Source organism: Schistocerca americana, chromosome 3 (genome assembly GCF_021461395.2).
Source record: "Schistocerca americana isolate TAMUIC-IGC-003095 chromosome 3, iqSchAmer2.1, whole genome shotgun sequence".
In the NCBI taxonomy this organism is placed as follows: Eukaryota; Metazoa; Arthropoda; class Insecta; order Orthoptera; family Acrididae; genus Schistocerca; species Schistocerca americana.
The window spans coordinates 988,179,292-988,187,265 of record NC_060121.1 but is presented as its reverse complement, the minus strand read 5'-3'; the positions used below and the strand labels follow the sequence as shown (position 1 = coordinate 988,187,265).

At 45.6% G+C, this 7,974-nt stretch overlaps 1 non-coding gene across 1 annotated transcript; it reads left to right on the top strand.

Moving 5' to 3' along the window:
* Positions 1-930: 930 nt before the first annotated feature.
* On the top strand, positions 931-1,004 carry Trnat-ugu. Its single transcript has one exon. It is a non-coding gene; the product is annotated as a tRNA-Thr (tRNA).
* The last annotated feature ends 6,970 nt before the right edge of the window (positions 1,005-7,974 follow it).

The following is a 7,974-nucleotide window of genomic DNA, read 5'->3' as shown; positions in this document are numbered from 1 at the left end:
TCTACGATCGTCTCCATGAGAGAATAGCAGCCTGCATTGCTGCGAAAGGTGGATATACACTGTACTAGTGCCGACATTGTGCATGCTCTGTTGCCTGTGTCTATGTGCCTGTGGTTCTGTCAGTGTGATCATGTGATGTATCTGACCCCAGGAATGTGTCAATAAAGTTTCTCCTTCCTGGGACAATGAATTCACGGTGTTCTTATTTCAATTTCCAGGAGTGTAGTTCCCTTTCACAATTGAGATTTTCGTCCGTCTGTGAAGTGTGTAGGGTCATAACAAGATTTCGAGGACACGTTCGAGCCAGGCGCCGTGTAGCTTGCTTTCCACTGACTCCAAACCACGGCCATTTGCGACTTCAGTGGTGTCAAGCGAGAGCTCATTGGAGGACAGGGTGGAGGTCTGTTGTGTCTTCTGATGGAAGCTGGTTCTGCTTCGGTGCCAGTGATGGCGGTGTGTTGGTTACAGGAGGCCAGACGAGAACCTGCAACCAGCCTATCTTCGTGCTAGACACACAGGATCTTCACCTGGAGTTATGGTCGCAGTTGCGATTTCGTATCACATCAGGAGCACTCTGGTGCTTATCCCACGCTCCCTGACTGACAACACCTGTCGGCAGCTGAGGTTGTCAGTTAGTCATTTATTCTAGGGAAAAGCTGCACGGTCATCAACAGTAACTGTTCTTTCGAGAACAAGTTACTGTCTTCGTATATATAGTTAAAGGCTACCCAGCCATTGACCTTCGTCTGTGCGAATGCGCACAGGTTGCCCAAACTCTTACGGGAATCGCCAAAGCGTGCGCGAGTAATGAGTGGGTGGGCGAATGTCCATAAGGTACAATACATATGTAGAATTGTGGACAGTTGGGAATGTGAGTCTCACGGGAAGCGTGCAAGCCATAAGTCCCTGCAGTCGCGCTATTCATCTGTGTCCTCGGTGGCTCAGATGGATAGAGCGCCTGCCATGTGAGCAGGATATCCCGGGTTCGAGTCCCGGTCGGGGCACACATTTTCAGCTGTCCACATCGAGGTATATCAACAACACCTGTCGGCAGCTGAGGTTGTCAGTTAGTCATCATTCATTCCTTCTGAATCTGTTTAGTGTACTCATCTCTTGGTCTCCCTCTACGATTTTTACCCTCCACGGTGCCCTCCAGTACTAAACTGCTGATCCCTTGATCCCTCAGAACATGTCCTACCAACCGATCCCTTCTTCTAGTCAAGTTGTGCCACAAACTCCTCTTCCCCCCAATTCTATTCAATAACTCCTCATTAGTTATGTGATCTACCCATCTAATCTTCAGCATTCTTCTGTAGCACCAAATTTCCAAAGCTCCTATTCTCTTCTTGTCCAAACTATTTACTACTTTAAGTGTCTCATTTCCTAATCTAATTCCCTCAGCATCAGCCGACTTAATTCGACTACATTCCATTATCCTCGTTTTGCTTTTGTTGATGTTCATCTTATATCCTCCTTTCAAGACACTGTCCATTCCATTCAACTGCTCTTCCAAGTCTTTTGCTGTCTCCGACAGAATTACAATGTCATCGGCGAACCTCAAAGTTTTTTTTTCTTCTCCATGCATCTTAATACCCAATCCGAATTTTTCTTTTGTTTCCTTTACTGCTTGCTCAATATACAGATTGAATAACATCGGGGAGAGGCTACAACCCTGTCTCACTCCCTTCCCAACCACTGCTTCCCTTTCATGCCCCTCGACTCTTATAACTGCCATCTGGTTCCTGTACAAATTGTAAATAGCCTTTCGCTCCCTGTTTTTTACCCCAGCCAGCTTTAGAATTTGTAAGAGAGTATTCCAGTCAACATTGTCAAAAGCTTTCTCTAAGTCTACAAATGCTAGAAACGTAGGTTTGTCTTTCCTGAATCTTTCTTCTCAGATAAGTGGTAAGGTCAGTATTGCCTCACGTGTTCTAACATTTCTACGGAATCCAAACTGATCTTCCCCGATGTCGGCTTCTACCAGTTTTTCCATTCGTCTGTAAATAATTCGTGTTAGTATTTTGCAGCTGTGACTTATTAAACTGATAGTTCGGTAATTTTCACCTCTGTCAACACCTGCTTTCTTTGGGATTGGAATTATATTCTTCTTGAAGTCTGAGGGTATTTCGTCTGTCTCGTATATCTTGCTCACCAGATGGTAGAGTTTTGTCAGGACTGGCTCTCCCAAGGCCGTCAGTAGTTCTAATGGAATGTTGTCGACTCCCGGGGCCTTGTTTCGACTCAGCTCTTCCAGTGCTCTGTCAAACTCTTCACGCAGTATCGTATCTCCCATTTCATCTTCATCTACATCCTCTTCCATTTCCATAATATTCTCCTCAAGTACATCGCCCTTGTATAGACCCTCTATATACTCCTTCCACCTTTCAGCTTTCCCTTCTTTGCTTAGAACTGGGTTTCCATCTGAGCTCTTGATATTCATACAAGTGGCTCTCTTTCCTCCAAAGGTCTCTTTAATTTTCCTGTAGGCTGTATCTATATTACCCTAGTGAGATAAGCCTCCACATCCTTACATTTGTCCTCTAGCCATGCCTGCTTAGCCATTTTGCACTTCCTGTCGATCTCATTTTTGAGACGTTTGTGTTCCTTTTTGCCTGCTTCACTTACTGCATTTTTGTATTCCTTTCATCAATTAAATTCAGTATCTCTTCTGTTACCCAAGGATTTCTGCTAGCCCTCGTCTTTTTACCTACTTGATCCTCTGCTGCCTTAACTACTTCATCCCTGAGAGCTACCCATTCTTCTTCTACTGTATTTCTTTCCCTCATTCCTGTCAATTGTTCTCATATGCTCTCCCTGAAACTCTGTACAACCTCTGGTTCTTGCAGTTTATCCAGGTCCCATGTCGTTAAATTCCCACCTTTTTGCAGTTTCTTCAGTTTTAATCTACAGTTCAATACCAATAAATTGTGGTCAGAGTCCACATCTGCCTCTGGAAATGTCTTACAATTTAAAATCTGGTTCCTAAATCTCTGTCTTACCATTATATAATCTGTCTGAAACCTTTTAGTATCTCCACGGTTCTTCGAAGTATACAACCTTCTTTCATGATTCTTGAACCAAGTGTTAGCTATGGTTAAGCTATGCTCTGTGCAAAATTCTACCAGGCGGCTTCCTCTTTCATTTCTTAGTCCCATTGCATATTCACCTACTACGTTTCGTTCTCTTCCTTTTCCTACTGTCGAATTCCAGTCACCCATGACTATTAAATTTTCGTCTCCCTTCACTACCTGAATTATTTCTTTTATCTCATCACACATTTCATCAATTTCTTCATCATCAGTTCATTACTTAATTTAAGGATCACTCGCCACTTAGGTGAGGGAAGTGATTGCAATGACGTGCCTGGGTAAGTGGTTCCAGTTGTTTATTATTTATAGTTATCGAAGAATCTTGGCAATTTACGGACAATTAAGGCTTTACGACAAATAAATAGCTTCGATCTGAAACTCTCTAGCGCCAGCTCAGTACCAAATGTATATCACCACGACGAACATTCGATAGTATCAGAGTGGGCTAACCACATAGATCAAAAAGAACTACCGCAAGACAACTAACTCTGGATTTGCCTCACCGGAACGCTAGTTAGAATTTAGGGAATAGTCAAGGTCGGTATGTGACGTCAAATTCAATTACGACTCCACAAGAAAGGTACTTGGTCTCCCTATAATGCCCCCGCCCCCTCCCCCATAAAATACTTTTATTCCAATAAAAAATTTAAGCTCACTCTTTACTGTTCCATAGCCAGACAGCTCTCTCTCATTATTAAATCAAGTATTCACAATGTGAACCGTTAGCCAGAATTCCACTAGCAGAAACTCGTAGAACTGAGAAAACTAACAAATCAACTATCTCGAGCCAGTAATTGCTCGGATCATGAAGTGACCTAATTGTGCTATTACTGCTAGTTCTATTATTTCGCTGTGAATATCCGTACTACAGTTTATTGTAACTGTCAGCACTTCACCTGGACTGAGAGGATCCAGTTCAGCTCGACTATCGACTATGACTCTTTCCTCGAACCACGCAGTATGGACTGGAAATAAAACGCATGTTGAGCCATATTGGAACCATAGTGGACAAACAAACGTAGAGCGAGAGTATTACTTTTAACGCTTAAATCGTTATCAATGGTGGCCGTCGATTCTTTTGCTCATGGCCGGCTGCTATTTTTTCACCTTCGCCGCTCGAACTGCTAACTGTTCGTCGCCATTGTGGAAAATTTCTCTGCCGCTCAAAATCCTGATGCCGGCCATCTCATCTGCAATTGTATTCTACAACTTTTTTTTTCAGACAGACACATAAAAGCAACATATAATAATAAAAGATGAATATTTAACACATATCATCGTAAATGCGGCTACTGTAGCGCTACGAGAAAACTACCGTGACGACAACTAAACTGAAACACTTACCTTTGACCCGTCTCCCTCGAGCATGGCTGTGTGTGTTGTTCTTAGCATAAGTCAGTTTAAGTTAGTTTAAGTAGTGTGTAAGTCTAGGGGCCGATGATCCCTGCAGTTTGGTCCCTTAGGAATTTGCACACATTTGAACATTTGAACATTTTTGACCCGTCAGAATCTCCACAATAACAACTTGTACGATGTGACATGCTCAAGATCTCCACCACTAATCTTATAATCAGATACTACCGGATTTCTGTTCTCTGTTACAGGTATTATCTTGCATTTATCCACATTTAGAACGGAGCAGCCATTCATTGTACCAAGAGGAAATAATCTCTAAGTCTTTCTGCAATTCCTTAGGATAGTCCGACGACAATGCTTTCCAATAAACAAGAGGGTCGTCAATGAAAAACTTCATAGTGTTCCGCAGCCTGTCCGCCAAATAGTTTATGTGTACTGAGAACATGAGCGGTCCTGTTACGATTCCTAGAGACACAGCGCGTGTTACTTTTGCTGCTGTGGAACATTCGCCGTGCAGATTAAAGTACTGGCTTCCTTCTATCAAATATTCGTAGTGGCAATAGCGTCTTTGTGAAGAAACTCTGTATAATCGTATCAATATTCTCCGGTGGATTTTTATATCCTGTGACTACCGTGCAAGAAAAATCTGTCTCTTATCAGTCACTGTACTAGTAGGCAATACGTTTAGCATCCCTTGTCCTGCGTTAACTTAAGTCTAAACATAGTAATGGTTCAAATGGCTCTGAGCACTATGGGACTTAACTTCTGAGGTCATCAGTCCCATAGAACTACTTAAACCTAACGAACCTAAGGACATCACACACATCCATGCGAGAGGCAGGATACGAACCTGCGCCCGTAGCAGTCGCGCGGTTCCAGCCTGTAGCGCCTAGAACTGCTCGGCCATCCCGGCCGGCCAGTTATAGTAATAAATTCTACATTTCTCATTCCCAAGTTCAATTTGACGAGAATAGTGTTTATTTCAGAAGTAAAAATCACCTGTATTTGTTATCACGCCATTTAGTTTCCGGTAAAGTCGTATGTAATTTTAGCGATGTGCCGTATGAGTATCAACGGCTCTTTTTTAAAAAACTTCTCGAAAACATAAAGCGCAATATGTTTCTCACCGGTAAATCATGCCTTCCTTTCGTTGCTGAGTACCAAGGAACATCACACATACGAATGACCAAATAGGCCTCTGTGCGTCATTCGCGCTATACTAGCAACAAAATACCTAATGTGTAATTAGGACCTACTTGTAGTTGCATTACAACACCCGTAAATGTGCAGCGTGGAGGACGACCAGTGGCTGAATCTGCGTTCGTTTACGCTAAGGCTCAACTATGGAGGACAAAAAGTAATCACCGCAAATCGAACCGTGGACCTCTCATTAGAAGCCAGCAATGCTAACTTGTAGACCACGGACACGGGCTACAGCGGGGTATGGCCTAGTTCACATAAGTGGTAGAGCCGGCTTTGAAGCAACGCTGTAGTGTAAGTAGGTGGTTTAAAACAACCCTGACAGATTCAAACTCGGTACCGAACCGGCACACGAACCTAGAACATTGGTAGTCTCTCACAGTGGTAGTATCTCAGTATGTCTCAAGACAGGGCGAATTTCACTACAAAGTGAAAGATTCTTTCTGGAAACGACCCCTAAGCAGCGAGTTGGTCATATCATTTCCTATAGCGCTCTAGTCCTGCGAGATTTGCAAGAAATCTGTAATGACTGAAAAGTAGGATATGAATTTTCACGGTAAATGATGACAGCCAAACAGTAGTTAAAATTAAAACGTGCTTGACACAAGGACACAGGCAAACTGGTGTTCATATTTTCAATTGTATATAAGTGTTTTAAATGGTTCTGATATGTTTTATTTATTAAGACAGAGGGTTTGAATTGGCACACCCTTAAAATTTTGACGCGCATGAATATTTATCCCTGGGTTTTAATGTGCGCGAGTGTCTCGCGCATACCATAAGTGCCCTCTCTCGGTGAATCTGTCTGCCCTAGGGCTTCCACACCCTCTTCACGCTGGTTCACAGGCTAAGTACTGACGATATGCCGTGTTCGCATCGACCATCTCTTTATAACTACACTCCTGGAAATGGAAAAAAGAACACATACACCGGTGTGTCAGACCCACCATACTTGCTCCGGACACTGCGAGAGGGCTGTACAAGCAATGATCACACGCACGGCACAGCGGACACACCAGGAACCGCGGTGTTGGCCGTCGAATGGCGCTAGCTGCGCAGCATTTGTGCACCGCCGCCGTCAGTGTCAGCCAGTTTGCCGTGGCATACGGAGCTCCATCGCAGTCTTTAACACTGGTAGCATGCCGCGACAGCGTGGACGTGAACCGTATGTGCAGTTGACGGACTTTGAGCGAGGGCGTATAGTGGGCATGCGGGAGGCCGGGTGGACGTACCGCCGAATTGCTCAACACGTGGGGCGTGAGGTCTCCACAGTACATCGATGTTGTCGCCAGTGGTCGGCGGAAGGTGCACGTGCCCGTCGACCTGGGACCGGACCGCAGCGACGCACGGATGCACGCCAAGACCGTGGGATCCTACGCAGTGCCGTAGGGGACCGCACCGCCACTTCCCAGCAAATTAGGGACACTGTTGCTCCTGGGGTATCGGCGAGGACCATTCGCAACCGTCTCCATGAAGCTGGGCTACGGTCCCGCACACCGTTAGGCCGTCTTCCGCTCACGCCCCAACATCGTGCAGCCCGCCTCCAGTGGTGTCGCGACAGGCGTGAATGGAGGGACGAATGGAGACGTGTCGTCTTCAGCGATGAGAGTCGCTTCTGCCTTGGTGCCAATGATGGTCGTATGCGTGTTTGGCGCCGTGCAGGTGAGCGCCACAATCAGGACTGCATACGACCGAGGCACACAGGGCCAACACCCGGCATCATGGTGTGGGGAGCGATCTCCTACACTGGCCGTACACCACTGGTGATCGTCGAGGGGACACTGAATAGTGCACGGTACATCCAAACCGTCATCGAACCCATCGTTCTACCATTCCTAGACCGGCAAGGGAACTTGCTGTTCCAACAGGACAATGCACGTCCGCATGTATCCCGTGCCACCCAACGTGCTCTAGAAGGTGTAAGTCAACTGCCCTGGCCAGCAAGATCTCCGGATCTGTCCCCCATTGAGCATGTTTGGGACTGGATGAAGCGTCGTCTCACGCGGTCTGCACGTCCAGCACGAACGCTGGTCCAACTGAGGCGCCAGGTGGAAATGGCATGGCAAGCCGTTCCACAGGACTACATCCAGCATCTCTACGATCGTCTCCATGGGAGAATAGCAGCCTGCATTGCTGCGAAAGGTGGATATACGCTGTACTAGTGCCGACATTGTGCATGCTCTGTTGCCTGTGTCTATGTGCCTGTGGTTCTGTCAGTGTGATCATGTGATGTATCTGACCCCAGGAATGTGTCAATAAAGTTTCCCCTTCCTGGGACAATGAATTCACGGTGTTCTTATTTCAATTTCCAGGAGTGTATGCTGTACAG